Source organism: Hypanus sabinus, chromosome 18 (assembly GCF_030144855.1).
Source record: "Hypanus sabinus isolate sHypSab1 chromosome 18, sHypSab1.hap1, whole genome shotgun sequence".
NCBI classification, from domain to species: Eukaryota; Metazoa; Chordata; class Chondrichthyes; order Myliobatiformes; family Dasyatidae; genus Hypanus; species Hypanus sabinus.
The window spans coordinates 31,334,516-31,352,401 of record NC_082723.1 but is presented as its reverse complement, the minus strand read 5'-3'; positions in this window follow the sequence as shown (position 1 = coordinate 31,352,401).

Here is a 17,886-nt window from a genome sequence, read left to right as displayed (position 1 = left end):
GACCACCTGCATGAAGAGGGATCAGGAGGGGTCTAGACCAGATGCGGGAAGAGGGGAGGAGTGATCTAGACCACATGCGGGAAGAGGGGAGGAGGGTTCTAGAACACATGTAGGAAGAGGGGAGAAGTGATCTAGACCAAATGCAGGAAGAGCGGAGGAGGGATCTGGATCACATGCAGGAAGAGGGGAGGAGGGATCTGGGCCTCAAGCAGGCAGAGGGGAGGAGGGATCTGGATCACATGCAGGAAGAGGGGAGGAGGGATCTAGCCCACATGCAGGCAGAGGGGAGGAGGGATCTAGACCACATGCAGGCAGAGGGGGGGAGGGATCTAGACCACATGCAGGAAGAGGGGAGGAGGGATCTAGACCGCTTGCAGGAAGAGGGATGAGGAGGGATCTAGACCACCTGCAGGAAGAGGGATCAGGAGGGGTCTAGACCACATGCAGGCAGAGGGGAGGAGGGATCTAGACCACATGCAGGAAGAGGGGAGGAGGAATCTAGACCACATGCAGGAAGAGGGATCAGGAGGGATCTAGACCACATGCAGGCAGAGGGGAGGAGGGATCTAGACCACACGCTGGAAGAGGGGAGTTGGGGTCTAGACCACACGGAGGCAGAGGGGAGGAGGGATCTAGACCGCTTGCAGGAAGAGGGATGAGGAGGGATCTAGACCACCTGCATGAAGAGGGATCAGGAGGGGTCTAGACCACATGCAGGCAGAGGGGAGGAGGGATCTAGACCACATGCAGGAAGAGGGATCAGGAGGGATCTAGACCACATGCAGGAAGAGGGATCAGGAGGAATCTAGGCCAAATGCAGGAAGAGTGGATGTGGGATCTAGACCACATGCAGGCAGAGGGGAGGAGGGATCTAGATTACATGCAGGTAAAGGGTAGGAGGGATCTAGTCCACCTGCAGGAAGAGGGATCAGGAGGGCTCTAGACCAAATGCGGGCAGAGGGGAGGAGTGATCTAGACCACATGTGGGAAGAGGGGAGGAGGGTTCTAGAACACATGTAGGAAGAGGGGAGAAGTGATCTAGACCACATGCAGGAAGAGCGGAGGAGGGATCCGGATCACATGCAGGAAGAGGGGAGGAGGGATCTGGGCACAAGCAGGCAGAGGGGAGGAGGGATCTGGATCACATGCAGGAAGAGGGGAGGAGGGATCTGGGCTACATGCAGGCAGAGGGGAGGAGGGATCTAGGCCACATGCAGGCAGAGGGGAGGAGGGATCTAGATCACACGCAGGAAGAGGGGAGGAGGGATCTGGATCACATGCAGGAAGAGGGGAGGAGGGATCTGGGCCACATGCAGGCAGAGGGGAGGAGGGATCTAGACCACATGCAGGAAGAGGGATCCAGAAAACATGCTGGAAGAGGGAAGGAGGGATCTAGACCACATGCAGGCAGAGGGGAGGAGGGAGCTAGACCACATGCAGGAAGAGGGGAGGAGGGATCTAGACCACATGCAGACAGACGGATCAGGAGGGATCTTGACCACATGCTGGAAGAGGGGAGGAGGGATCTAGACAACATGCAGGAAGAGGGGCGGAGGGATCTGGGGCACATGCAGGCAGAGGGGAGGAGGGATCTAGACCACATGCAGGCAGAGGGATCAGGAGTGATCTAGACCACATGTAGGAAGAGGGGAGGAGGGATCTAGACCACGTGCAGGAACAGAGGAGGAGGGATCTAGACCACATGCTGGCAGAGGGATCAGGAGGGAGGTAGACCACACGCTGGAAGAGGGGATTAGGGATCTAGACAACATGCAGGAAGAGGGGAGGAGGGATCTGGATCACATGCAGGAAGAAAGATCAGTAGGGATCTAGACCAAATGCAGGCAGAGGGGAGGAGTGATCTAGACCACATGCTGGAAGAGGAGAGGAGGGTTCTAGAACACATGTAGGAAGAGGGGAGGAGTGATCTAGACCACATGCAGGCAGAGGGGAGGAGGGATCTAGACCACATGCAGGCAGAGGGGGGGAGGGATCTAGACCACATGCAGGAAGAGGGGAGGAGGGATCTAGACCGCTTGCAGGAAGAGGGATGAGGAGGGATCTAGACCACCTGCAGGAAGAGGGATCAGGAGGGGTCTAGACCACATGCAGGCAGAGGGGAGGAGGGATCTAGACCACATGCAGGAAGAGGGGAGGAGGAATCTAGACCACATGCAGGAAGAGGGATCAGGAGGGATCTAGACCACATGCAGGCAGAGGGGAGGAGGGATGTAGACCACACGCTGGAAGAGGGGAGTTGGGGTCTAGAACACATGTAGGAAGAGGGGAGGAGTGATCTAGACCACATGCAGGCAGAGGGGAGGAGGGATCTAGACCGCTTGCAGGAAGAGGGATGAGGAGGGATCTAGACCACCTGCATGAAGAGGGATCAGGAGGGGTCTAGACCACATGCAGGCAGAGGGGAGGAGGGATCTAGACCACATGCAGGAAGAGGGATCAGGAGGGATCTAGACCACATGCAGGAAGAGGGATCAGGAGGAATCTAGGCCACATGCAGGAAGAGTGGATGAGGGATCTAGACCACATGCAGGCAGAGGGGAGGAGGGATCTAGATTACATGCAGGTAAAGGGTAGGAGGGATCTAGTCCACCTGCAGGAAGAGGGATCAGGAGGGCTCTAGACCAAATGCGGGCAGAGGGGAGGAGTGATCTAGACCACATGTGGGAAGAGGGGAGGAGGGTTCTAGAACACATGTAGGAAGAGGGGAGAAGTGATCTAGACCACATGCAGGAAGAGCGGAGGAGGGATCCGGATCACATGCAGGAAGAGGGGAGGAGGGATCTGGGCACAAGCAGGCAGAGGGGAGGAGGGATCTGGATCACATGCAGGAAGAGGGGAGGAGGGATCTGGGCTACATGCAGGCAGAGGGGAGGAGGGATCTAGGCCACATGCAGGCAGAGGGGAGGAGGGATCTAGATCACACGCAGGAAGAGGGGAGGAGGGATCTGGATCACATGCAGGAAGAGGGGAGGAGGGATCTGGGCCACATGCAGGCAGAGGGGAGGAGGGATCTAGACCACATGCAGGAAGAGGGATCCAGAAAACATGCTGGAAGAGGGAAGGAGGGATCTAGACCACATGCAGGCAGAGGGGAGGAGGGAGCTAGACCACATGCAGGAAGAGGGGAGGAGGGATCTAGACCACATGCAGGCAGACGGATCAGGAGGGATCTTGACCACATGCTGGAAGAGGGGAGGAGGGATCTAGACAACATGCAGGAAGAGGGGAGGAGGGATCTGGATCACATGCAGGAAGAAAGATCAGTAGGGATCTAGACCAAATGCAGGCAGAGGGGAGGAGTGATCTAGACCACATGCTGGAAGAGGGGAGGAGGGTTCTAGAACACATGTAGGAAGAGGGGAGGAGTGATCTAGACCACATGCAGGCAGAGGGGAGGAGGGATCTAGACCACATGCAGGCAGAGGGGGGGAGGGATCTAGACCACATGCAGGAAGAGGGGAGGAGGGATCTAGACCGCTTGCAGGAAGAGGGATGAGGAGGGATCTAGACCACCTGCAGGAAGAGGGATCAGGAGGGGTCTAGACCACATGCAGGCAGAGGGGAGGAGGGATCTAGACCACATGCAGGGAGGAGGAATCTAGACCACATGCAGGAAGAGGGATCAGGAGGGATCTAGACCACATGCAGGCAGAGGGGAGGAGGGATCTAGACCACACGCTGGAAGAGGGGAGTTGGGGTCTAGACCACACGGAGGCAGAGGGGAGGAGGGATCTAGACCGCTTGCAGGAAGAGGGATGAGGAGGGATCTAGACCACCTGCATGAAGAGGGATCAGGAGGGGTCTAGACAACATGCAGGCAGAGGGGAGGAGGGATCTAGACCACATGCAGGAAGAGGGATCAGGAGGGATCTAGACCACATGCAGGAAGAGGGATCAGGAGGAATCTAGGCCACATGCAGGAAGAGTGGATGAGGGATCTAGACCACATGCAGGCAGAGGGGAGGAGGGATCTAGATTACATGCAGGTAAAGGGTAGGAGGGATCTAGTCCACCTGCAGGAAGAGGGATCAGGAGGGCTCTAGACCAAATGCGGGCAGAGGGGAGGAGTGATCTAGACCACATGTGGGAAGAGGGGAGGAGGGTTCTAGAACACATGTAGGAAGAGGGGAGAAGTGATCTAGACCACATGCAGGAAGAGCGGAGGAGGGATCCGGATCACATGCAGGAAGAGGGGAGGAGGGATCTGGGCACAAGCAGGCAGAGGGGAGGAGGGATCTGGATCACATGCAGGAAGAGGGGAGGAGGGATCTGGGCTACATGCAGGCAGAGGGGAGGAGGGATCTAGGCCACATGCAGGCAGAGGGGAGGAGGGATCTAGATCACACGCAGGAAGAGGGGAGGAGGGATCTGGATCACATGCAGGAAGAGGGGAGGAGGGATCTGGGCCACATGCAGGCAGAGGGGAGGAGGGATCTAGATCACACGCAGGAAGAGGGGAGGAGGGATCTGGATCACATGCAGGAAGAGGGGAGGAGGGATCTGGGCCACATGCAGGCAGAGGGGAGGAGGGATCTAGACCACATGCAGGAAGAGGGATCCAGAAAACATGCTGGAAGAGGGAAGGAGGGATCTAGACCACATGCAGGCAGAGGGGAGGAGGGAGCTAGACCACATGCAGGAAGAGGGGAGGAGGGATCTAGACCACATGCAGGCAGACGGATCAGGAGGGATCTTGACCACATGCTGGACGAGGGGAGGAGGGATCTAGACAACATGCAGGAAGAGGGGAGGAGGGATCTGGATCACATGCAGGAAGAAAGATCAGTAGGGATCTAGACCAAATGCAGGCAGAGGGGAGGAGTGATCTAGACCACATGCTGGAAGAGGGGAGGAGGGTTCTAGAACACATGTAGGAAGAGGGGAGGAGTGATCTAGACCACATGCAGGCAGAGGGGAGGAGGGATCTAGACCACATGCAGGCAGAGGGGGGGAGGGATCTAGACCACATGCAGGAAGAGGGGAGGAGGGATCTAGACCGCTTGCAGGAAGAGGGATGAGGAGGGATCTAGACCACCTGCAGGAAGAGGGATCAGGAGGGGTCTAGACCACATGCAGGCAGAGGGGAGGAGGGATCTAGACCACATGCAGGAAGAGGGGAGGAGGAATCTAGACCACATGCAGGAAGAGGGATCAGGAGGGATCTAGACCACATGCAGGCAGAGGGGAGGAGGGATCTAGACCACACGCTGGAAGAGGGGAGTTGGGGTCTAGACCACACGGAGGCAGAGGGGAGGAGGGATCTAGACCGCTTGCAGGAAGAGGGATGAGGAGGGATCTAGACCACCTGCATGAAGAGGGATCAGGAGGGGTCTAGACCACATGCAGGCAGAGGGGAGGAGGGATCTAGACCACATGCAGGAAGAGGGATCAGGAGGGATCTAGACCACATGCAGGAAGAGGGATCAGGAGGAATCTAGGCCAAATGCAGGAAGAGTGGATGAGGGATCTAGACCACATGCAGGCAGAGGGGAGGAGGGATCTAGATTACATGCAGGTAAAGGGTAGGAGGGATCTAGTCCACCTGCAGGAAGAGGGATCAGGAGGGCTCTAGACCAAATGCGGGCAGAGGGGAGGAGTGATCTAGACCACATGTGGGAAGAGGGGAGGAGGGTTCTAGAACACATGTAGGAAGAGGGGAGAAGTGATCTAGACCACATGCAGGAAGAGCGGAGGAGGGATCCGGATCACATGCAGGAAGAGGGGAGGAGGGATCTGGGCACAAGCAGGCAGAGGGGAGGAGGGATCTGGATCACATGCAGGAAGAGGGGAGGAGGGATCTGGGCTACATGCAGGCAGAGGGGAGGAGGGATCTAGGCCACATGCAGGCAGAGGGGAGGAGGGATCTAGATCACACGCAGGAAGAGGGGAGGAGGGATCTGGATCACATGCAGGAAGAGGGGAGGAGGGATCTGGGCCACATGCAGGCAGAGGGGAGGAGGGATCTAGACCACATGCAGGAAGAGGGATCCAGAAAACATGCTGGAAGAGGGAAGGAGGGATCTAGACCACATGCAGGCAGAGGGGAGGAGGGAGCTAGACCACATGCAGGAAGAGGGGAGGAGGGATCTAGACCACATGCAGGCAGACGGATCAGGAGGGATCTTGACCACATGCTGGAAGAGGGGAGGAGGGATCTAGACAACATGCAGGAAGAGGGGCGGAGGGATCTGGGGCACATGCAGGCAGAGGGGAGGAGGGATCTAGACCACATGCAGGCAGAGGGATCAGGAGTGATCTAGACCACATGTAGGAAGAGGGGAGGAGGGATCTAGACCACGTGCAGGAACAGAGGAGGAGGGATCTAGACCACATGCTGGCAGAGGGATCAGGAGGGAGGTAGACCACACGCTGGAAGAGGGGATTAGGGATCTAGACAACATGCAGGAAGAGGGGAGGAGGGATCTGGATCACATGCAGGAAGAAAGATCAGTAGGGATCTAGACCAAATGCAGGCAGAGGGGAGGAGTGATCTAGACCACATGCTGGAAGAGGAGAGGAGGGTTCTAGAACACATGTAGGAAGAGGGGAGGAGTGATCTAGACCACATGCAGGCAGAGGGGGGGAGGGATCTAGACCACATGCAGGAAGAGGGGAGGAGGGATCTAGACCGCTTGCAGGAAGAGGGATGAGGAGGGATCTAGACCACCTGCAGGAAGAGGGATCAGGAGGGGTCTAGACCACATGCAGGCAGAGGGGAGGAGGGATCTAGACCACATGCAGGAAGAGGGGAGGAGGAATCTAGACCACATGCAGGAAGAGGGATCAGGAGGGATCTAGACCACATGCAGGCAGAGGGGAGGAGGGATCTAGACCACACGCTGGAAGAGGGGAGTTGGGGTCTAGACCACACGGAGGCAGAGGGGAGGAGGGATCTAGACCGCTTGCAGGAAGAGGGATGAGGAGGGATCTAGACCACCTGCATGAAGAGGGATCAGGAGGGGTCTAGACCACATGCAGGCAGAGGGGAGGAGGGATCTAGACCACATGCAGGAAGAGGGATCAGGAGGGATCTAGACCACATGCAGGAAGAGGGATCAGGAGGAATCTAGGCCACATGCAGGAAGAGTGGATGAGGGATCTAGACCACATGCAGGCAGAGGGGAGGAGGGATCTAGATTACATGCAGGTAAAGGGTAGGAGGGATCTAGTCCACCTGCAGGAAGAGGGATCAGGAGGGCTCTAGACCAAATGCGGGCAGAGGGGAGGAGTGATCTAGACCACATGTGGGAAGAGGGGAGGAGGGTTCTAGAACACATGTAGGAAGAGGGGAGAAGTGATCTAGACCACATGCAGGAAGAGCGGAGGAGGGATCCGGATCACATGCAGGAAGAGGGGAGGAGGGATCTGGGCACAAGCAGGCAGAGGGGAGGAGGGATCTGGATCACATGCAGGAAGAGGGGAGGAGGGATCTGGGCTACATGCAGGCAGAGGGGAGGAGGGATCTAGGCAACATGCAGGCAGAGGGGAGGAGGGATCTAGATCACACGCAGGAAGAGGGGAGGAGGGATCTGGATCACATGCAGGAAGAGGGGAGGAGGGATCTGGGCCACATGCAGGCAGAGGGGAGGAGGGATCTAGATCACACGCAGGAAGAGGGGAGGAGGGATCTGGATCACATGCAGGAAGAGGGGAGGAGGGATCTGGGCCACATGCAGGCAGAGGGGAGGAGGGATCTAGACCACATGCAGGAAGAGGGATCCAGAAAACATGCTGGAAGAGGGAAGGAGGGATCTAGACCACATGCAGGCAGAGGGGAGGAGGGAGCTAGACCACATGCAGGAAGAGGGGAGGAGGGATCTAGACCACATGCAGGCAGACGGATCAGGAGGGATCTTGACCACATGCTGGAAGAGGGGAGGAGGGATCTAGACAACATGCAGGAAGAGGGGAGGAGGGATCTGGATCACATGCAGGAAGAAAGATCAGTAGGGATCTAGACCAAATGCAGGCAGAGGGGAGGAGTGATCTAGACCACATGCTGGAAGAGGGGAGGAGGGTTCTAGAACACATGTAGGAAGAGGGGAGGAGTGATCTAGACCACATGCAGGCAGAGGGGAGGAGGGATCTAGACCACATGCAGGCAGAGGGGGGGAGGGATCTAGACCACATGCAGGAAGAGGGGAGGAGGGATCTAGACCGCTTGCAGGAAGAGGGATGAGGAGGGATCTAGACCACCTGCAGGAAGAGGGATCAGGAGGGGTCTAGACCACATGCAGGCAGAGGGGAGGAGGGATCTAGACCACATGCAGGAAGAGGGGAGGAGGAATCTAGACCACATGCAGGAAGAGGGATCAGGAGGGATCTAGACCACATGCAGGCAGAGGGGAGGAGGGATCTAGACCACACGCTGGAAGAGGGGAGTTGGGGTCTAGACCACACGGAGGCAGAGGGGAGGAGGGATCTAGACCGCTTGCAGGAAGAGGGATGAGGAGGGATCTAGACCACCTGCATGAAGAGGGATCAGGAGGGGTCTAGACCACATGCAGGCAGAGGGGAGGAGGGATCTAGACCACATGCAGGAAGAGGGATCAGGAGGGATCTAGACCACATGCAGGAAGAGGGATCAGGAGGAATCTAGGCCACATGCAGGAAGAGTGGATGAGGGATCTAGACCACATGCAGGCAGAGGGGAGGAGGGATCTAGATTACATGCAGGTAAAGGGTAGGAGGGATCTAGTCCACCTGCAGGAAGAGGGATCAGGAGGGCTCTAGACCAAATGCGGGCAGAGGGGAGGAGTGATCTAGACCACATTTGGGAAGAGGGGAGGAGGGTTCTAGAACACATGTAGGAAGAGGGGAGAAGTGATCTAGACCACATGCAGGAAGAGCGGAGGAGGGATCCGGATCACATGCAGGAAGAGGGGAGGAGGGATCTGGGCACAAGCAGGCAGAGGGGAGGAGGGATCTGGATCACATGCAGGAAGAGGGGAGGAGGGATCTGGGCTACATGCAGGCAGAGGGGAGGAGGGATCTAGGCCACATGCAGGCAGAGGGGAGGAGGGATCTAGATCACACGCAGGAAGAGGGGAGGAGGGATCTGGATCACATGCAGGAAGAGGGGAGGAGGGATCTGGGCCACATGCAGGCAGAGGGGAGGAGGGATCTAGACCACATGCAGGAAGAGGGATCCAGAAAACATGCTGGAAGAGGGAAGGAGGGATCTAGACCACATGCAGGCAGAGGGGAGGAGGGAGCTAGACCACATGCAGGAAGAGGGGAGGAGGGATCTAGACCACATGCAGGCAGACGGATCAGGAGGGATCTTGACCACATGCTGGAAGAGGGGAGGAGGGATCTAGACAACATGCAGGAAGAGGGGCGGAGGGATCTGGGGCACATGCAGGCAGAGGGGAGGAGGGATCTAGACCACATGCAGGCAGAGGGATCAGGAGTGATCTAGACCACATGTAGGAAGAGGGGAGGAGGGATCTAGACCACGTGCAGGAACAGAGGAGGAGGGATCTAGACCACATGCTGGCAGAGGGATCAGGAGGGAGGTAGACCACACGCTGGAAGAGGGGATTAGGGATCTAGACAACATGCAGGAAGAGGGGAGGAGGGATCTGGATCACATGCAGGAAGAAAGATCAGTAGGGATCTAGACCAAATGCAGGCAGAGGGGAGGAGTGATCTAGACCACATGCTGGAAGAGGAGAGGAGGGTTCTAGAACACATGTAGGAAGAGGGGAGGAGTGATCTAGACCACATGCAGGCAGAGGGGAGGAGGGATCTAGACCACATGCAGGCAGAGGGGGGGAGGGATCTAGACCACATGCAGGAAGAGGGGAGGAGGCATCTAGACCGCTTGCAGGAAGAGGGATGAGGAGGGATCTAGACCACCTGCAGGAAAAGGGATCAGGAGGGGTCTAGACCACATGCAGGCAGAGGGGAGGAGGGATCTAGACCACATGCAGGAAGAGGGGAGGAGGAATCTAGACCACATGCAGGAAGAGGGATCAGGAGGGATCTAGAACACATGCAGGCAGAGGGGAGGAGGGATCTAGACCACACGCTGGAAGAGGGGAGTTGGGGTCTAGAACACATGTAGGAAGAGGGGAGGAGTGATCTAGACCACATGCAGGCAGAGGGGAGGAGGGATCTAGACCGCTTGCAGGAAGAGGGATGAGGAGGGATCTAGTCCACCTGCATGAAGAGGGATCAGGAGGGGTCTAGACCACATGCAGGCAGAGGGGAGGAGGGATCTAGACCACATGCAGGAAGAGGGATCAGGAGGGATCTAGACCACATGCAGGAAGAGGGATCAGGAGGAATCTAGGCCACATGCAGGAAGAGTGGATGAGGGATCTAGACCACATGCAGGCAGAGGGGAGGAGGGATCTAGATTACATGCAGGTAAAGGGTAGGAGGGATCTAGTCCACCTGCAGGAAGAGGGATCAGGAGGGCTCTAGACCAAATGCGGGCAGAGGGGAGGAGTGATCTAGACCACATGTGGGAAGAGGGGAGGAGGGTTCTAGAACACATGTAGGAAGAGGGGAGAAGTGATCTAGACCACATGCAGGAAGAGCGGAGGAGGGATCCGGATCACATGCAGGAAGAGGGGAGGAGGGATCTGGGCACAAGCAGGCAGAGGGGAGGAGGGATCTGGATCCCATGCAGGAAGAGGGGAGGAGGGATCTGGGCTACATGCAGGCAGAGGGGAGGAGGGATCTAGGCCACATGCAGGCAGAGGGGAGGAGGGATCTAGATCACACGCAGGAAGAGGGGAGGAGGGATCTGGATCACATGCAGGAAGAGGGGAGGAGGGATCTGGGCCACATGCAGGCAGAGGGGAGGAGGGATCTAGACCACATGCAGGAAGAGGGATCCAGAAAACATGCTGGAAGAGGGAAGGAGGGATCTAGACCACATGCAGGCAGAGGGGAGGAGGGAGCTAGACCACATGCAGGAAGAGGGGAGGAGGGATCTAGACCACATGCAGGCAGACGGATCAGGAGGGATCTTGACCACATGCTGGAAGAGGGGAGGAGGGATCTAGACAACATGCAGGAAGAGGGGAGGAGGGATCTGGATCACATGCAGGAAGAAAGATCAGTAGGGATCTAGACCAAATGGAGGCAGAGGGGAGGAGTGATCTAGACCACATGCTGGAAGAGGGGAGGAGGGTTCTAGAACACATGTAGGAAGAGGGGAGGAGTGATCTAGACCACATGCAGGCAGAGGGGAGGAGGGATCTAGACCACATGCAGGCAGAGGGGGGGAGGGATCTAGACCACATGCAGGAAGAGGGGAGGAGGGATCTAGACCGCTTGCAGGAAGAGGGATGAGGAGGGATCTAGACCACCTGCAGGAAGAGGGATCAGGAGGGGTCTAGACCACATGCAGGCAGAGGGGAGGAGGGATCTAGACCACATGCAGGAAGAGGGGAGGAGGAATCTAGACCACATGCAGGAAGAGGGATCAGGAGGGATCTAGACCACATGCAGGCAGAGGGGAGGAGGGATCTAGACCACACGCTGGAAGAGGGGAGTTGGGGTCTAGACCACACGGAGGCAGAGGGGAGGAGGGATCTAGACCGCTTGCAGGAAGAGGGATGAGGAGGGATCTAGACCACCTGCATGAAGAGGGATCAGGAGGGGTCTAGACCACATGCAGGCAGAGGGGAGGAGGGATCTAGACCACATGCAGGAAGAGGGATCAGGAGGGATCTAGACCACATGCAGGAAGAGGGATCAGGAGGAATCTAGGCCACATGCAGGAAGAGTGGATGAGGGATCTAGACCACATGCAGGCAGAGGGGAGGAGGGATCTAGATTACATGCAGGTAAAGGGTAGGAGGGATCTAGTCCACCTGCAGGAAGAGGGATCAGGAGGGCTCTAGACCAAATGCGGGCAGAGGGGAGGAGTGATCTAGACCACATGTGGGAAGAGGGGAGGAGGGTTCTAGAACACATGTAGGAAGAGGGGAGAAGTGATCTAGACCACATGCAGGAAGAGCGGAGGAGGGATCCGGATCACATGCAGGAAGAGGGGAGGAGGGATCTGGGCACAAGCAGGCAGAGGGGAGGAGGGATCTGGATCACATGCAGGAAGAGGGGAGGAGGGATCTGGGCTACATGCAGGCAGAGGGGAGGAGGGATCTAGGCCACATGCAGGCAGAGGGGAGGAGGGATCTAGATCACACGCAGGAAGAGGGGAGGAGGGATCTGGATCACATGCAGGAAGAGGGGAGGAGGGATCTGGGCCACATGCAGGCAGAGGGGAGGAGGGATCTAGACCACATGCAGGAAGAGGGATCCAGAAAACATGCTGGAAGAGGGAAGGAGGGATCTAGACCACATGCAGGCAGAGGGGAGGAGGGAGCTAGACCACATGCAGGAAGAGGGGAGGAGGGATCTAGACCACATGCAGGCAGACGGATCAGGAGGGATCTTGACCACATGCTGGAAGAGGGGAGGAGGGATCTAGACAACATGCAGGAAGAGGGGCGGAGTGATCTGGGGCACATGCAGGCAGAGGGGAGGAGGGATCTAGACCACATGCAGGCAGAGGGATCAGGAGTGATCTAGACCACATGTAGGAAGAGGGGAGGAGGGATCTAGACCACGTGCAGGAACAGAGGAGGAGGGATCTAGACCACATGCTGGCAGAGGGATCAGGAGGGAGGTAGACCACATGCTGGAAGAGGGGATTAGGGATCTAGACAACATGCAGGAAGAGGGGAGGAGGGATCTGGATCACATGCAGGAAGAAAGATCAGTAGGGATCTAGACCAAATGCAGGCAGAGGGGAGGAGTGATCTAGACCACATGCTGGAAGAGGGGAGGAGGGTTCTAGAACACATGTAGGAAGAGGGGAGGAGTGATCTAGACCACATGCAGGAAGAGGGGAGGAGGGATCTAGACCGCTTGCAGGAAGAGGGATGAGGAGGGATCTAGACCACCTGAAGGCAGAGGGGTGGAGGGATCTAGACCCCTTGCAGGAAGAGGGATCAGGAGGGGTCTAGACCACATGCAGGCAGGGAGGAGGGATCTAGACCACATGCAGGAAGAGGGGAGGAGGGATCTAGACCACATGCAGGAAGAGGGGAGGAGGGATCTAGACCACATGCAGGAAGAGGGATCAGGAGGGATCTAGACCACATGCAGGCCGAGGGGAGGAGGGATCTAGACAACATGCAGGAAGAGGGGAGGAGGGATCTAGACCGCTTGCAGGAAGAGGGATGAGGAGGGATCTAGACCACCTGCAGGAAGAGGGATCAGGAGGGGTCTAGACCACATGCAGGCAGAGGGGAGGAGGGATCTAGACCACATGCAGGAAGAGGGATCAGGAGGGATCTAGACCACATGCAGGAAGAGGGATCAGGAGGAATCTAGGCCACATGTAGGAAGAGTGGATGAGTGATCTAGACCACACGCAGGCAGAGGGGAGGAGGGATCTAGACCACATGCAGGAAGAGGGATCAGGAGGGATCTAGACCACATGCAGGAAGAGGGATCAGGAGGGATCTAGACCAAATGCAGGCAGAGGGGAGGAGTGATCTAGACCACATGCTGGAAGAGGGGAGGAGGGTTCTAGAACACATGTAGGAAGAGGGGAGGAGTGATCTAGACCACAGGCAGGAAGAGGGGAGGAGGGATCTAGACCACATGCAGGAAGAGGGATCAGGAGGAATCTAGGCCACATGCAGGAAGAGTGGATGAGGGATCTAGACCACATGCAGGCAGAGGGTAGGAGGGATCTAGTCCACCTGCAGGAAGAGGGATCAGGAGGGATCTAGACCAAATGCAGGCAGAGGGGAGGAGTGATCTAGACCACATGCTGGAAGAGGGGAGGAGGGTTCTAGAACACATGTAGGAAGAGGGGAGGAGTGATCTAGACCACAGGCAGGAAGAGGGGAGGAGGGATCTAGACCAGATGCAGGAAGAGGGATCAGGAGGGATCTAGACCAGATGCGGGAAGAGGGGAGGAGGGTTCTAGAACACATGCGGGAAGAGGGGAGGAGGGTTCTAGAACACATGTAGGAAGAGGGGAGAAGTGATCTAGACCACAAGCAGGAAGAGCGGAGGAGGGATCCGGATCACATGCAGGAAGAGGGGAGGAGGGATCTGGGCCACAAGCAGGCAGAGGGGAGGAGGGATCTGGATCACATGCAGGAAGAGGGGAGGAGGGATCTGGGCTACATGCAGGCAGAGGGGAGGAGGGATCTAGTCCACCTGCAGGAAGAGGGATCAGGAGGGATCTAGACCAAATGCAGGCAGAGGGGAGGAGTGATCTAGACCACATGCTGGAAGAGGGGAGGAGGGTTCTAGAACACATGTAGGAAGAGGGGAGGAGTGATCTAGACCACAGGCAGGAAGAGGGGAGGAGGGATCTAGACCAGATGCAGGAAGAGGGATCAGGAGGGATCTAGACCAGATGCGGGAAGAGGGGAGGAGGGTTCTAGAACACATGTAGGAAGAGGGGAGAAGTGATCTAGACCACAAGCAGGAAGAGCGGAGGAGGGATCCGGATCACATGCAGGAAGAGGGGAGGAGGGATCTGGGCCACAAGCAGGCAGAGGGGAGGAGGGATCTGGATCACATGCAGGAAGAGGGGAGGAGGGATCTGGGCTACATGCAGGCAGAGGGGAGGAGGGATCTAGGCCACATGCAGGCAGAGGGGAGGAGGGATCTAGATCACACGCAGGAACAGGGGAGGAGGGATCTGGGCCACATGCAGGCAGAGGGGAGGAGGGATCTAGGCCACATGCAGGCAGAGGGGAGGAGGGATCTAGATCACACGCAGGAAGAGGGGAGGAGGGATCTGGATCACATGCAGGAAGAGGGGAGGAGGGATCTGGGCCACATGCAGGCAGAGGGGAGGAGGGATCTAGACCACATGCAGGAAGAGGGGGGGAGGGATCTAGACCACATGCAGGCAGAGGGGAGGAGGGATCTAGACCACATGCAGGCAGAGGGGAGGAGGGATCTAGACCACATGCAGGAAGAGGGGAGGAGGGATCTAGACCGCTTGCAGGAAGAGGGATGAGGAGGGATCTAGACCACCTGAAGGCAGAGGGGTGGAGGGATCTAGACCCCTTGCAGGAAGAGGGATCAGGAGGGGTCTAGACCACATGCAGGCAGGGAGGAGGGATCTAGACCACATGCAGGAAGAGGGGAGGAGGGATCTAGACCACATGCAGGAAGAGGGGAGGAGGGATCTAGACCACATGCAGGAAGAGGGATCAGGAGGGATCTAGACCACATGCAGGCCGAGGGGAGGAGGGATCTAGACAACATGCAGGAAGAGGGGAGGAGGGATCTAGACCGCTTGCAGGAAGAGGGATGAGGAGGGATCTAGACCACCTGCAGGAAGAGGGATCAGGAGGGGTCTAGACCACATGCAGGCAGAGGGGAGGAGGGATCTAGACCACATGCAGGAAGAGGGATCAGGAGGGATCTAGACCACATGCAGGAAGAGGGATCAGGAGGAATCTAGGCCACATGTAGGAAGAGTGGATGAGTGATCTAGACCACACGCAGGCAGAGGGGAGGAGGGATCTAGACCACATGCAGGAAGAGGGATCAGGAGGGATCTAGACCACATGCAGGAAGAGGGATCAGGAGGGATCTAGACCAAATGCAGGCAGAGGGGAGGAGTGATCTAGACCACATGCTGGAAGAGGGGAGGAGGGTTCTAGAACACATGTAGGAAGAGGGGAGGAGTGATCTAGACCACAGGCAGGAAGAGGGGAGGAGGGATCTAGACCACATGCAGGAAGAGGGATCAGGAGGAATCTAGGCCACATGCAGGAAGAGTGGATGAGGGATCTAGACCACATGCAGGCAGAGGGTAGGAGGGATCTAGTCCACCTGCAGGAAGAGGGATCAGGAGGGATCTAGACCAAATGCAGGCAGAGGGGAGGAGTGATCTAGACCACATGCTGGAAGAGGGGAGGAGGGTTCTAGAACACATGTAGGAAGAGGGGAGGAGTGATCTAGACCACAGGCAGGAAGAGGGGAGGAGGGATCTAGACCAGATGCAGGAAGAGGGATCAGGAGGGATCTAGACCAGATGCGGGAAGAGGGGAGGAGGGTTCTAGAACACATGCGGGAAGAGGGGAGGAGGGTTCTAGAACACATGTAGGAAGAGGGGAGAAGTGATCTAGACCACAAGCAGGAAGAGCGGAGGAGGGATCCGGATCACATGCAGGAAGAGGGGAGGAGGGATCTGGGCCACAAGCAGGCAGAGGGGAGGAGGGATCTGGATCACATGCAGGAAGAGGGGAGGAGGGATCTGGGCTACATGCAGGCAGAGGGGAGGAGGGATCTAGTCCACCTGCAGGAAGAGGGATCAGGAGGGATCTAGACCAAATGCAGGCAGAGGGGAGGAGTGATCTAGACCACATGCTGGAAGAGGGGAGGAGGGTTCTAGAACACATGTAGGAAGAGGGGAGGAGTGATCTAGACCACAGGCAGGAAGAGGGGAGGAGGGATCTAGACCAGATGCAGGAAGAGGGATCAGGAGGGATCTAGACCAGATGCGGGAAGAGGGGAGGAGGGTTCTAGAACACATGTAGGAAGAGGGGAGAAGTGATCTAGACCACAAGCAGGAAGAGCGGAGGAGGGATCCGGATCACATGCAGGAAGAGGGGAGGAGGGATCTGGGCCACAAGCAGGCAGAGGGGAGGAGGGATCTGGATCACATGCAGGAAGAGGGGAGGAGGGATCTGGGCTACATGCAGGCAGAGGGGAGGAGGGATCTAGGCCACATGCAGGCAGAGGGGAGGAGGGATCTAGATCACACGCAGGAACAGGGGAGGAGGGATCTGGGCCACATGCAGGCAGAGGGGAGGAGGGATCTAGGCCACATGCAGGCAGAGGGGAGGAGGGATCTAGATCACACGCAGGAAGAGGGGAGGAGGGATCTGGATCACATGCAGGAAGAGGGGAGGAGGGATCTGGGCCACATGCAGGCAGAGGGGAGGAGGGATCTAGACCACATGCAGGAAGAGGGGGGGAGGGATCTAGACCACATGCAGGCAGAGGGGAGGAGGGATCTAGACCACATGCAGGCAGAGGGGAGGAGGGATCTAGACCACATGCAGGAAGAGGGGAGGAGGGATCTAGACCGCTTGCAGGAAGAGGGATGAGGAGGGATCTAGACCACCTGCAGGAAGAGGGATCAGGAGGGGTCTAGACCACATGCAGGCAGAGGGGAGGAGGGATCTAGACCACATGCAGGAAGAGGGGAGGAGGAATCTAGACCACATGCAGGAAGAGGGATCAGGAGGGATCTAGACCGTTTGCAGGAAGAGGGATGAGGAGGGATCTAGACCACCTGCAGGAAGAGGGATCAGGAGGGGTCTAGACCACATGCAGGCAGAGGGGAGGAGGGATCTAGACCACACGCTGGAAGAGGGGAGTTGGGGTCTAGACCACACGGAGGCAGAGGGGAGGAGGGATCTAGACCGCTTGCAGGAAGAGGGATGAGGAGGGATCTAGACCACCTGCATGAAGAGGGATCAGGAGGGGTCTAGACCACATGCAGGCAGAGGGGAGGAGGGATCTAGACCACATGCAGGAAGAGGGATCAGGAGGGATCTAGACCACATGCAGGAAGAGGGATCAGGAGGAATCTAGGCCACATGCAGGAAGAGTGGATGAGGGATCTAGACCACACGCAGGCAGAGGGGAGGAGGGATCTAGATCACATGCAGGTAAAGGGTAGGAGGGATCTAGTCCAACTGCAGGAAGAGGGATCAGGAGGGCTCTAGACCAAATGCGGGCAGAGGGGAGGAGTGATCTAGACCACATGCGGGAAAAGGGGAGGAGGGTTCTAGAACACATGTAGGAAGAGGGGAGAAGTGATCTAGACCACATGCAGGAAGAGCGGAGGAGGGA